Here is a 13,546-nt window from a genome sequence, read left to right on the forward strand (position 1 = left end):
CACAAAAATGCTGGAGTAACTCAGCGGGACAGGCAGCATCTCTGGAGAGAAGGAATAGCTGACCTATCGGGTCGAGACCCTTCTTCAGACGCACATACCCTTGTGCAGAATTAATGGCAGGCAAAAATGTCAAGTGTCCACATCACACAGAGAGAAAGATGGTGTACTCAACATTCCAGGCACTCTGTGTGGAAAAGAACTGCAGGTGCCAGCTTACACCGAAGATAGACACAAAGTGCTGGAGTAACTCAGCGGGTCAGGCAGCATTCCAGGAGAAACTGAGGAAGGGTCCTGCCCCAAAACGTTACCTATCCATGTTCTCCAGAGATGATGCCTGACCCGCTGAGTTACTCCAGCACTCTGTGAAACGTCACCTATCCATGTTCTCCACAGATGCTGCCTGACTCGCTGAGTTACTCCAGCACTCTGTGAAACGTCACCTATCCATGTTCTCCACAGATGCTGCCTGACCCCCTGAGTTACTCCAGCACTCTGTGTCTATTCCTGGCATTTTATCTATTTGGTTGGGAGAGAATAATTCCAATGCAATGAATTAATGTTGATGGAAGTAATTATTCAACCCAAATTAGCATAATTCTTAACTACTTTTGCCAATTTAAATATTTAATAAATCCTTTTAATGGTTCTTTTTATTGGAATTCATTAAATAAAACTCCTCTGTAATTGCTTCTGAATTAGTACATTTATACTCAATGCTGGAAAATGAGCTAACATTTTGAAATTATTATTTTGTTGCTACGAGTTCTTGCTGTGATAATTCTGTCAAACATATTTGCTATTTGGAGGATCACTGTTTGACTTTATATTCATCAAACTTTTATTTCCTTAGTTTATTTCTTTGTGCCACATTAAATATTTGCCACATTTTTTTTTTAATGTGCTGCATTGGCATAACAAATTCCACCAGCCTGGCTGTGTGATCATTAAAAGAATCAATCAATCCATCAATATACAAAAAAGTCATCTCAAACGGAGTTTTAGTTTCATTATGTTTATATCCCATTAAAAACAAGTTAATATTATACCAAGTTAACAACAGATATAATAATAATAATAATAAACCCTTTATTTCAAACAGACTAAAACATAAAAAGCAAGTGTGAAACATCATACAAAAAACAAAAAAATCAAAACAAGAATATTTATTAAGTGTCATAAACAATATCTCTAAATAAATGAATCATATATGTCCGAAAAGGAGCAGGAAGAAGCCAAAGCTTATTAATTCCCACCCATTATTCAACTGCTTATAATTATCTTATACAAATTTAGCAGCTAAAACACCTATTTCCATATTACACCAAATTATTTACATTTATACACTAATCAAATATTTACAAAGCCATACAAAAAGAGAGAAAAACCCCCCCCCCCCCCCCCTCCTGTACTGTACAGTATCTCTTAGTCATATATACAACCCATCACCCTATAATCACCCTTCCCAATACAATCAGTATAACAGATATCCCACTCACAGTCACCTATCCTCATGGACAAATATCCACCAATATCCTTTAAAAAAAAGTGTTTTTGTACATATTTTTAAACTGAATTATGCTTGTGCTAAGTTTTATCTCCTGTTCCAGACCATTCCACAAATTCACCCCACAGATTGCTATGCACATACTGTCAAGAGTTGTTCTGACATTGATTTTTTTAAAATTAAGTTCCTCTCTCAAATTATACCCACCCTGTCTTTCCATAAACAGTTTTTGTATATTTCTTGGAAGTAAATTATTTCTTGCTTTGTACATGATCTGCGCAGTCTTAAATTTAACCAGATCGGTGAACTTCAGTGTATGGGACTTTAAGAATAATAAACTGATATGTTCAAGATATCCAACGTTATTGATAATTCTTATTGCTCTTTTTTGTAACGTGCATAACGGCTGTAGGTTGGTTTTGTAGGCGTTACCCCATATCTCCACACAGTAACTCAGATATGGCAATATGAGTGTATTATACAGAGTATGCAATGATTTGTGGTCCAGAATGTGTCTTGTTTTCCCAATATTGCTTTAGACTACCAGATGTTAGATATTTAGTTTAGTTTGATTGAGAGATACAACGAGGAACCGTCTCTTTGGCCTAGCGAGCCCCAACTGACCAACCATTCCCGCACAGCAACAGTAACCTACACACACTAGGGACAATTTACATTCATATCAAACCAATTAACCTACAAACCTGTACGTTTTTGGAACGTGGGTGGATACAAAAGATCTCGAAGAAAACCCACGTTGGTCACGGGGAGAACGTACAAACTCCACACAGATAGGCACCCATAATCAGGATGGAACCCTGCGCTGTAAGGCAGCAGCTCTGCCAATACGCCACCATGCCGCTTTCAGTAGATTGCCTAGAAATTCTCATCATCCACCTTTGACATATTTACGCTGACCGGTTGCCACACGGCCTGGTTCGACAATTCCAACGCCCAGGAACGAAGGAGACAACGAGAGTGGTGGACACTGCCTGGCCCATGACAGGTACTGACCTCCCAACCATCGCAGGGATCTACATCAGGGGTTGCCTCAAAAAGGCAGCCAGCATCATCAGAGACCCACACCACCCTGGCCACACTCTCATCTCACTGCTTCCATCAGGAAGAAGGTACAGGAAAAGCCTGAAAACCATGACCTCCATGTTCAAGAACAGCTTCTTGCCAGCAACCATGGATGGGAAGGGAATGGAGGGTTATGGTCTGAGCGCAGGTATATGGGACTAGGGGAGATTATGTGTTCGGCACGGACTAGAAGGGTCGAGATGGCCTGTTTCCGTGCTGTAATTGTTATATGGTTGTATGGTTAACCATGTTGTTGAACACAATACTAACCATCCACTGTTATCTTTAATTGTGTCTTTTGCTGCTCTATGGAATTTGGTTTTGCACTTGTAAAGTTAGCAAGTATTATGATTATTAATTAATTGAAGTTTTGATTGTTATATATTATCTGTTATGGCATAAATGAGCCTATAAAGTTGCGGCAAATATGAATGTGATTGCTCCCTTGTTGATACAGATGACAATTAAATATCTTCACTCTTCACTGTTGATGGATATGTTAATCACAGCTCATTTATCCTTTGCAATAAGTATATCTGGTTATTGCTAAGTGACACTAACATACTGTGGGGAATTTTAGTTTAATTTTAGTGATACAGTGCAGAAACAGGCCCTTCGGCCCACCGAGTCTGCACCGACCAGTGACCCTACACACACTAGGGAGAATTTACATTTATACCGAGCCAATTAACCTACAAACCTCTACGCCTTTGGAGTGTGGGAGGAAACCGAAGATCTCTGAGAAAACCCTGTACAGACAGCACCTGTAGTCGGAATTGAACCCGAGATAGCAACTCTACCACTGCGCCACTGTGCTGCCCTTTATCAATCCTTTTACAAACATAACATGCAGTAAACAGGCACACCATATTGCTATAATTATGGTCTTCCTGTAAACTAGATTTGTTGCCAGCCATCCAACCCAAAAATGTTCATAAGTTCATGTCATAAGAGCAACAGTAGGCCATTCGGCCTATCGTGTCCATTCAAGCATGGCTGATCTATCTTTCCCTCTCAACCACATTCTCTTGCTTTCTCCCCATGACCTTTGACACACTTACTCATCAAGAATCTGTCAATCTACGCTTTAAAAATACCCAATGATGGCCTCTGTGGCAATGAACTCCACAGATTCGCCACCCACTGATTACAGAAATTCCTCCTCATCTTATTAAAGAATGTCCTTTAATTCTGAGGCTGTGACCTCTAGTCCTAGACTCTCCCGCAAGTGGAAACATCCTCTCCACATCCACTCCATCCAAGCCTTTCACTATTTGGTACATTTCAATGAGGTCCCCACTCATCCCTCGAAACTCCAGCGAGTACAGGCCCAGTGCCGTCAAACGCTCATCATACTTGAGTTGAATAAAGTTGTGTATGAAGTAGTAATTTGAGCCCAGCCTCCCTTGTTGGTTTTACAGAATGTTACTAAAGATAGTACAGATTGGGCCTGGTGAGGTTTTCATTTTTGGCATGTGACATGTTTAACATGTATTTTGGGAGTCAGCCATGGTGAGTCAGGGGTGCAGTCATGCCTGTGAGTCTGAACATCCTGGATGGACCCATGACCAACAATTCAAACAGGCGAGACCTCAGAAACCCTCTCTCATCCCCACCCTGGATAAATATGAGGGTTGGACACCAGAAGCAATCAAGATCCTTGGCTCTTTGGAACGTAAAGAGTTTCCTCAGTGGAAAATGTGGTGGCTCTGCACACTGACATTGGTGTGCTTTGGAAATGCAGCCTCTTGTTCAGAAAGACTTGTCATTAAATTGTGGGCCATAAGGGGAGACAGATGGGATCAGAGAGACCGCAACAATTCTGGAGCTGATCCACCCGAAACGTCACCCATTCCTTCTCTGCAGAGATGCCGCCTGTCCCGCTGAGTTACTCCAGCATTGTGTGTCTATCTTCACATTGAAGACTGATTGCTTTGGTGAGAAACCTTGACTAAAGCAAATGCTTTTTGCTTTGATGTTGGCAAGTGAATGGGCGAATTGGAGGGGCAAGGTTCAAGGTTCGGGGGATCTGAGCTTCCCGCGCCTGGCGATCGGACTCCTGGGTCGGGGCTGGTTGAACCACCTGCGGCTTGATGCTTCCCGGCATCAGTCTCTGCCCTAGACTGCGAGTTCCTCGATATTGAAATCCGCAGGACGCTGTCGGAGTGTTGATCCCAGGCAAGGTAAGTTCACGGCCCTGCGGTGGGGCTCAAAGTCAGTCTCGAACAAGGCCTCCAGCCCCATGATGTTAGGCCGCAGAGTGATCGGAGATATGATCCGGAAAACAATCGCGTCTCCGGCAAGGTAAGAGATTGATAAAAAGTTTCCCCCTCCCCCACATAAAACATACCCAGAGAACACTAAAACATGCTCTTGAACATGTACTTAAAATAACAAAACAGAAGAAAGGACAGACAGACTGTTGGCGAGGCAGCCACCACTTCATACATGGCAGGTCGTGTCTTGCTAATTTGATCATGTTTTGGAGGAGGTGATGAAGGAGAGGTGGGCTGTGGATTGCAGTAAAGCAGTTAATACAGTCCCCATTGAAGGCTGATCTAGTAAATTAAGAAGCATGGGGTTAACAGTGACTTGGTCAAATGGATTCAGAACTAGTTTTCTGATAGAATACAGAGGGTTGTGGTGGAAGGTCAATATTCATGCTGGAGGTTTTAGTTTTAGAGATACAGCCTGGAAACAGGCCCTTTGGCCCACCGAGTCCGCTCCGACCAACAATTGCCCCGTACATTAGTTCCATCCGACACTCCAGGGACAATTTACAGAAGGCAATTAGCCTACAAACCTGCACGTCTTTGGAGTGTGGGAGGAAATTGGACAACCCGGAGAGGGCAGTGGAGGCCAAATCACTGGATGGATTTAAGAGAGAGTTAGATAGAGCTATAGGGGCTAGTGGAATCAAGGGATCTGGGGAGAAGGCAGGCACGGGTTATTGATTGGGGACGATCAGCCATGATCACAATGAATGGCGGTGCTGGCTCGAAGGGGCAAATGGCCTATGTTTCTATGTCTATGTTTCTATGTCTATGTTTCTAAAACCCACGTGGTCACAGGGAGAACGTACAAACTCCATACAGACAGCGCCCGTAGTCAGGACCAAACCCGGGTCTCTGGCGCTGTAAGGCAGCAACTCTACTGCTGCACCACTGTGACCAGTGTAGTTCCACGGGGATTAGTGCTGGGACCTCTGCCAACCCATAAAAACCATTATGTATATGGGTTGATGAGCAAGTTTGCAGATGACACCAAGATTGCTGGGTTGGCGGACTGTGAAGAAGGCTGTCAAAGGATACAGCGGGATATAGATCAACTACAAAAATCGATGAAATGGCAGATGGAATTTAATCCGAGCATGTGTGAGGTGTTGCACTTAGTAAGGGGAAATATGCAATTAACTGCATGGCCTTTAACAACATTGATGTACAGAGGGACCTTAAGGGCCTGTCCCACGGTGATTTTTTCGGCGACTGCCAGCATCATTGCCGCAGGTAAGCACGGGAAGACTCATGAAGATTTTTCAACATGATGAAAAATGTCCACGAGAGCCCCGAGTACCGAGGAGTGGCCATTACCGTAAATCTCCGAGTTCGAATCAGGGCAAACCCGGGAGAGCATAGAAACATAGAAAATAGGTGCAGGAGTAGGCCATTCAGCCCTTCGAGTCTGCACCGCCATTCAATATGATCATGGCTGATCATCCGACTCTTGGAATGAACTCGTACTGTGGGACAGGGCTTTAACTCCCTGAATGTGGCAAGGCAAGTAGGCTTATAGAAGGCCTGCGCTCATACAGATAAGCAAGGTTAATAGTTTGAAGTGCTATGGGAGAGTTATCTTTGGAAGCTATTTAAGTCTTGCATTCTCTCTTGGTCTGGCAGCCAAGCCACTGATCTGGCCATTGGATGCATTTTCAAGCTGAAACGTTTGTTGCAGTATGCAAATTATGATGTAGTTACTCCAGCACTTTGTGTCTATCTTCGGTATAAATCAGCAACTGCAGTTCCTTCTTACAAATTAGATTAAATGCAAACAAGTAAAAAATAGACGCATAGAGGCATAGGGTGTGGAAACGGGCCCTTTGGCCCAACTTGCCCACACTAACCAACCTGTCCCATCTACACTAGTCTCACCTGCCCGCGTTTGGCCCATATCCCTGCAAACCTGTCCTAAGCATGTTTCCCATTAAATCTTTTCCCGTTCACCTTAAACCTATGTTCTCTGGTCCTCGATTCATTCTATTCTGGGCAAGAGTATCTGTGGAGCTACCCAATCTAATCCTCTCATGATTTTATACACCGCTGTAAGATATAACCATATAACAATATAACAATTACAGCACGGAAACAGGCCATCTCGGCCCTTCAAGTCCGTGCCGAACACTTATTTTCCCCTAGTCCCAACTACCTGCACTCATATAACTATATAACCAGATCACCCCACATCCTCCTGTGCTCTAAGGAATAGAGTCCCAGCCGACTCAACCTCTCCCTATAGCTCTGAACATCTAGTCCTGGCAACATCCTCGTGAATCTTTTCTGCACCCTTCTCAGCTTGACACCATCTTTCCTCTAACATGGTGCCCAGAACTGAACACATACTGTAAATGCAGCCTCACCAATGTCTGATACAACTGCAACATGACCTTCCAACTTCGATACTCATCGTTGCATCGTTGACCGTCGGTGCTGATCTCAACAATAACTGAACCCATTGTTGTTTAACACACAGAGCTGTATTTGATGCTGAGGTATCCCATCCCTGATTGCTTGCTGCTTTCATCACAGCTTGCAATCGCTGGAGATGGTTCGTGCTAATGTAATAACACTGATTAAACATTCATGAGATGTTGAGAACATGCTTCTCCATACTCCAAAGCCATCTCTGCCAGCACAAAGCTGTATCAACTGCAGGCGACATAATCCTGTGCACTCTCAGCCGAAAGCTTCCATTAACTTAATCCCATGGGTTTAAGTAAACAACAATCTGAAATAGAAACCGGTGGCAGTTAGATGTTTAAAAGCTTTTTAATGTAAGGTTTAAAAGTGAGATTGCATTGCGGTGTTATTATTAATAACTAAATCTATTCATGTCAAACTGACAGAAGAGTCGACGAGAAATCTGAATAATTATAAAATATGTAATATTGTGCTCCATCTATTGCAAGGACATTGCACGGAGGTCGTCACAGAAAGAATATCAACTGCTTTTTAACACAGAAAAAAAAAACCCAGGAGACGTAATCTTGAATTATAATTCAACCAGGGGGTTTGGAGTCTAATCCAGCAGTGAAAGGCTAGCATTTGCACAAGCTGAGTAACGAGCACTAAATGTTTCATGCATTCGATTGCATCCTTTCACAATTCGCAACATACCGATTCACAAAGAGCTCAGGTTACCGTGCCCTGAAAAGAGCCACATTATGTCATTCCTGATGCTTCCCTGCTCACTTTAGTTCATTGAAACGTGTACCGAGGTACAGTGAAAAGCTTGTTGTTGTGTTCTAACCAGTCAGAGAAAAGGCAATACATACGATACAAAACAATGCAATAGAACATTATTTATCCCAGGTGGGAAATTGATCTGCCAACAGTCATAAAAACACAAGTTACATGAAAAAAATGCAGCTTTAAAGTATCAAAGTTGTGAGGCCATGTTGCAGTTGTATCAGACGTTGGTGAGGCTGCATTTAGAGTGTTGTGTTCAGTTCTGCGCACCATGTTATAGGAATTATGTTGTCAAGCTTGAAAGGGTGCAGGGAAGATGTACACTTACAATCGAGCCATTTACAGTGTATAGATACATGATAAGGGAATAATCTTGTTTAGTGCAAGGTAAAGCTAACACAGTTCGATCAGGGATAGCGTGAGGATCACCATTAAGGTAGATAGTAGTTCAGCACTGCTGCTCTAAGTGATGTCATTCTTGCACTGCCCCGTTCCCTTGCCTCTGCCTTGGCTCCACATCTATTCCTGGCTGCTTGTCGCCTCTCATCATCCTCTCATCCCGCCAAACCCCCATTAAGTCACTTTCCAAGCAGCAGCCGTCTCGTCAGCTGTCATCTACCCCACTCGTCCTGCAATCCGCTGAGGGCCCAGCGCATGCCTTCACTGCATCAAAACAAGCCACCGTCTTCAGCAGCCGTTCCCGTCCCAGCGAGACCCACACAGCTAAATCTTTTCTGACAAAGACTTTGATCCCACACACGTTTATCTGAGTTTAGAATCACAGCACAGAGACAGGCCCTTCGGCCCACCGAGCCCATGCCGGCCATCAATCACACTACTTCTACATTATCCCACCCCTTATCCCAATTCACAGAGGCCTCTACGTCTACAAACTCACACGGAGCATGTCTTTGGGATGTGGGAGGAAACCGGAGCACCCGGAGGAAACCCATAGAATCACGGGGAGAACATGCAAACTCCACACAGACAGCACCAAAGATCAGGGTTTCCAGCGCTGTGAGGTAGCGGCTCCACCAGCTGCACCACCATGCCACCAAATGATATTTTTACCACCATTATCTGAGGTGCTTGTCTTCATTATTATTTTATCCTTAAATGACACATACTCATGGGAGAGTGTGGATTTCTTACTGAATGAAACAGATCACGTTCAGCACCCCTATTGTACATATTTAACCTTATCTATCTGATGCTAAGAAATTTGTACCTTCAATTATTTACCAATGATGAGAGACTGCTGTTGAGAGGATGCTGAAACTACAAGAAATTAGCATCACTATTTTTTCAGGAGGCGAGTCCATTGATTCAAGAGTGTTTTATTGTCATATATCCCAGATAGAACAATGGCTGTAACGGGTATAGCTTGGATCTAATAGCAGCACAGAATCAGGCAGGTATAACTGGTAATGAACTTTATTACGATACTGTAACACAGAGTAGTAACACAGGAATGGGTACACCGTACTCACACAGAGGCTCAGGATTGAGCGAGGGTTCCAAAGAGGGGAAGGCAGGAGACGTAGTCGGGGTAGCGGAAGGTCCGGTAACCAGGAGATCCAACACACGATGCAAACAAACCAGCTAGGGACAGGCGAGAGGAGAGTCGAAGCCAGGCAGGTAGTCGAGGAGCCGTTGCAGGGATACACCAAACAGCCCAGGAGAGAGGCAGACAGAAACCAGGAGGTCGGGGACAGAAGGCTGAGGTGATATCCGGGAAGACGACAGGACGGAATGGTCAGGGGCAGGCAGGTTCGAATCCGTGTAGGCAGTCGTGAAATCGCTGGAGAGTCTTCCATGAATGCTGTGAACAATCTGGCTCTGTGTGAATGGTGAGGAGAGTCTATATACCGGGTTAATTGGTGATCAGAGGCAACTGAGTGCAACAGGTGAGGAGAGTTGGGCTGATGAGAGGGGAGTGGCAGGCGAGGAGAAGGAGGGACCGGTGGAAAAGTACTGGGAGGTGAAGTGGATGAGAATGAGGAGAGGGCAGACTGTGACATTCTCAGACTAACAGGACCAAATAGCTCTCGGGCTCCTCCTCCTTTTTCCTTTCTTCTCTCCCCCCACCACCCAACAGTCTGAAGAAGGGTTTCAGCCTGAAACGTTGCCTATTTCCTTCGCTCCATAGATGCTGCTGCACCCGCTGAGTTTCTCCAGCACTTTTGTCTGCCCTTGAACTACCCTTGATTGGACTTTGCTGGCTTTACCTTGACTAAAAACGTTATTCCCTTATCATGTATTTAAACATTGTAAATGGCTCGATTGTAATCACCTCGTTTTCCCAGTGACTTCAGGACCATCCGGGATGATGAGAGTTTCCTGGACATCCTACAGTGAGGTTGTCACACTGAGGATGCAGGAAGAGCAAGGGTGGGTAATAACGAGGAGGAGAAGTAAAGGTGGAGTGCAGGAGCCCCTGGGAACACCCTCTTGGGAGCTGTCGGAGCGGACGAACACACGACAAGATTGAGTAGTAGCCAGGGCTGTGATTCCAACCCTGGTGCTGAGGCTCAACGGGGAAGAGTGACGTCAGGCAGAGCCATAGTGGTGGGAGACTCCATCATCCATCAGAGGTGCGGACAGGAGATTCTGCGGCAACAGGTGAGACTCCAGGATGGTGTGTTGCCTCCCTGGTGCCAGGGTCCAGGACATCTTGGAGCGGCTGCACGGCATCCTCAAGAGTGAGGGGGAGCAGCCGGAGGTTGTTGTGCATGTTGGCATGAATGATATAGGTCGGAAGAGGGAGGTTCTGCAACACGAGTTTATGGAATTGGGTAGAAGACTGAAAAGCAGGACCAGCAGGGTAGTGATCTCAGGATTGCTTCCAGTACCTCGTGCTAGTGAAGGTGAGAACAGGAAGATAGAGGATATGAATGTGTGGCTGTGGAGTTGGTGCAGGAGGCAGGGATTTCCATTTCTGGATCATTGGGATCTCTTCCGGGGCAGGGGTGACCTGTACAACAGTGCCTACTCCTGCACCTATTGTCTATTGTCTTTTGACTGGGTGGCCACTGGTTTGGCCTTCATGCCAACAGTCTGTTCTTCCACGTCTCTGTTTTTATTATTCTAAGTATGTCTTGAATGATTGTCTTAATGTTTCTTGGTATGTCTTATGTGGGTGGGGGGGAGGGGGCCGAGGGAAGCTTTTTTTAGTCACTTACCATGACGGAGATGTGATTTTTCTCCGTGTCACATCCCCGTCCCCCCCTACGGCCTAACAACGTGGAGTGGTGCGACCTTTCCTGGAGTCCGGCCCGGAGCTTCAAGCCGCGTGCGCAGCGCGGGCTTACCGACACGGGGGAGCCTGCGGTCCTTTGCCGAGGATCGCCAGTGAAAGTGCCCCGTCCGCGGGGCCTGTGGACTTTAACACCGTCAAGCCCGCGGTCTCCGGTAAGAAGAGGACGACTCGGGAGCTCCGATCCATCCCGCCACCGGAGTTTCGATCATCCCGACAAGAGGGCTGGAACAGCTGGCTGTTGGCAGCGGCAAATGCGGAGGTTTCAAGGCCCCAACCACGGGTGAACAAAGGGGAAGATGACTGTACTTTATTGCCTTCCATCACAGTGAGGAATGTAGATTCCACTGTGGTGGATGTTTATGTGAAACTTTATTTGATGTGCTGTTTGTATTTTTGGTGTCCACTTAGTATGGCTGTATGGTAACTCAAATATCACTGTGCCTTAATTGGTGCATGTGACAATAAACACGAACCTGAACTTGAACTCAATTTAGCATCACATGCAATGAATTGCCCAGAGTGCATTTTTAATCCAATAGCTCAGATCCCATCAAGTGTTATGTGCACAGTCAAATTGTATTATGTACAATATGTTGGCCCCAGCGAGTTTGCTGCAAGCAGACTTGAGTTTGAGCACTGATTATAAATAACTCTGAAATAATGAGGACAGCGGCTGGGTAGGAGTGGACAAGCCTGGCAGGCACGCGGCAAGAGAGAGCCAGAGAAGGTTGGCATCATAGCAAGTGACAAATCGCTGTCCAAGACTGAGGCACCGGCCAGCACTCGCTGTGTTGTGGTGTGTGAGGGTGAGGACTTGGACACTGAGCCCAGCCTGTGCTCCCAGCAATGTACAGCACAAGGTTTTGTTTTAGTTTAGTTTGGAGATACAGCCTGGAAATAGTCCCTTCGGCCCATCGAGTCCACGCCGACCAGCGTTCTCTGCACATTAACATTATCCTACACACCCTGGGGATAATTTACATTTATTTACATTTATACCAAGCCAATTAACCTACAAACCAGCAGGTCTTTGGAATGTGGGAGCAAACCGAAGTTCTCGGAGAAAACCAACGCAGGTCATGGGGAGAACGTACAAGCTCCGTACAGACAGCACCCCTAGTCAGGATCGAACCCGGGTCTCTGGCGCTGTGAGGCAGCAACTCTACCGCTGCGCCACCGTGAGCCCAATCAGGGATATCAGCACAAGGAAGGCATGAAGGGACTGGGGCATCAACAGGTCCATCCTGTAGTGAAGCTGCCCCAGCGCTGGGGCTATGAAAGTGACACTTCCTGCTGGGACTGTGGGGGTCTGTGTGGATATCTGGTCCCCTTAAACTCCCACTACTGACCAACCTTCTCCAGTTGGAATGGTCATGGCACAATGTTCTTCAAGGGTCATTTGTCAAGGAAGACGTTGGCACTTTGCGAGATTAGAGCTACAAAGCATGGAAACAGGCCCTTCAGCCCAACCTGCCCAGGCTGAACCATCCACACTAGGCCCACCTGCCTGCCTTTGCTCTATATCCCTCTAAACCTTTCCTTTTCATGTATCATGTTTGTAAGATGGCGGGACTTTCATATGCTGAGAGAATGGAGCAGCTGGGCTTGTACAGTCTGGAGTTTAGAAGGATGAGAGGGAATCTCATTGAGACATATAAGATTTTTAAGGGTTTGGACATGCTAGAGGCAGGAAACATGTTCTCGATGTTGGGGGAGTCCAGAACCAGGAGCCACAGTTTAAGAATAAGGAGTAAGCCGTTTAGAACGGAGACGAGGAAACACTTTTTCTCACAGAGAGTGGTGAGTCTGTGGAATTGTCTGCCATGATCACATTGGATGGCGGTGCTGGCTCGAAGGGCCGAATGGCCTACTCCTGCACCTATTGTCTATTGTCTATTACCTGTTCGAATTGTTCCTATTAAATCTTTGGTTCTTGATTCTCCTACTCTGAGTAAAATACTCAGTTAAATCTGTTCCCTCATGATTTTATACACATCTATAAGATCACCACTCGGCCTTATTGCACTCTAAGAAATGAAGTCATAGCCTGCTCAACCTCTCACTGTAGCTCAGGTCCTCGAGTCCCGGAACATCCTCAAATCGTCCATGAGTTTGTTGCCGTCTAAGAAGAACAAGTGTCGTAGTTGCAATAACTAGATACTCTCGACACTCCAGACGCAACTAGACATAACTGGCATCAAGGGTTCGCTCATGTGAGAGAGGTGGCACGCTGGTGCA

Source organism: Leucoraja erinacea, chromosome 10 (assembly GCF_028641065.1).
Source record: "Leucoraja erinacea ecotype New England chromosome 10, Leri_hhj_1, whole genome shotgun sequence".
In the NCBI taxonomy this organism is placed as follows: domain Eukaryota; kingdom Metazoa; phylum Chordata; class Chondrichthyes; order Rajiformes; family Rajidae; genus Leucoraja; species Leucoraja erinaceus.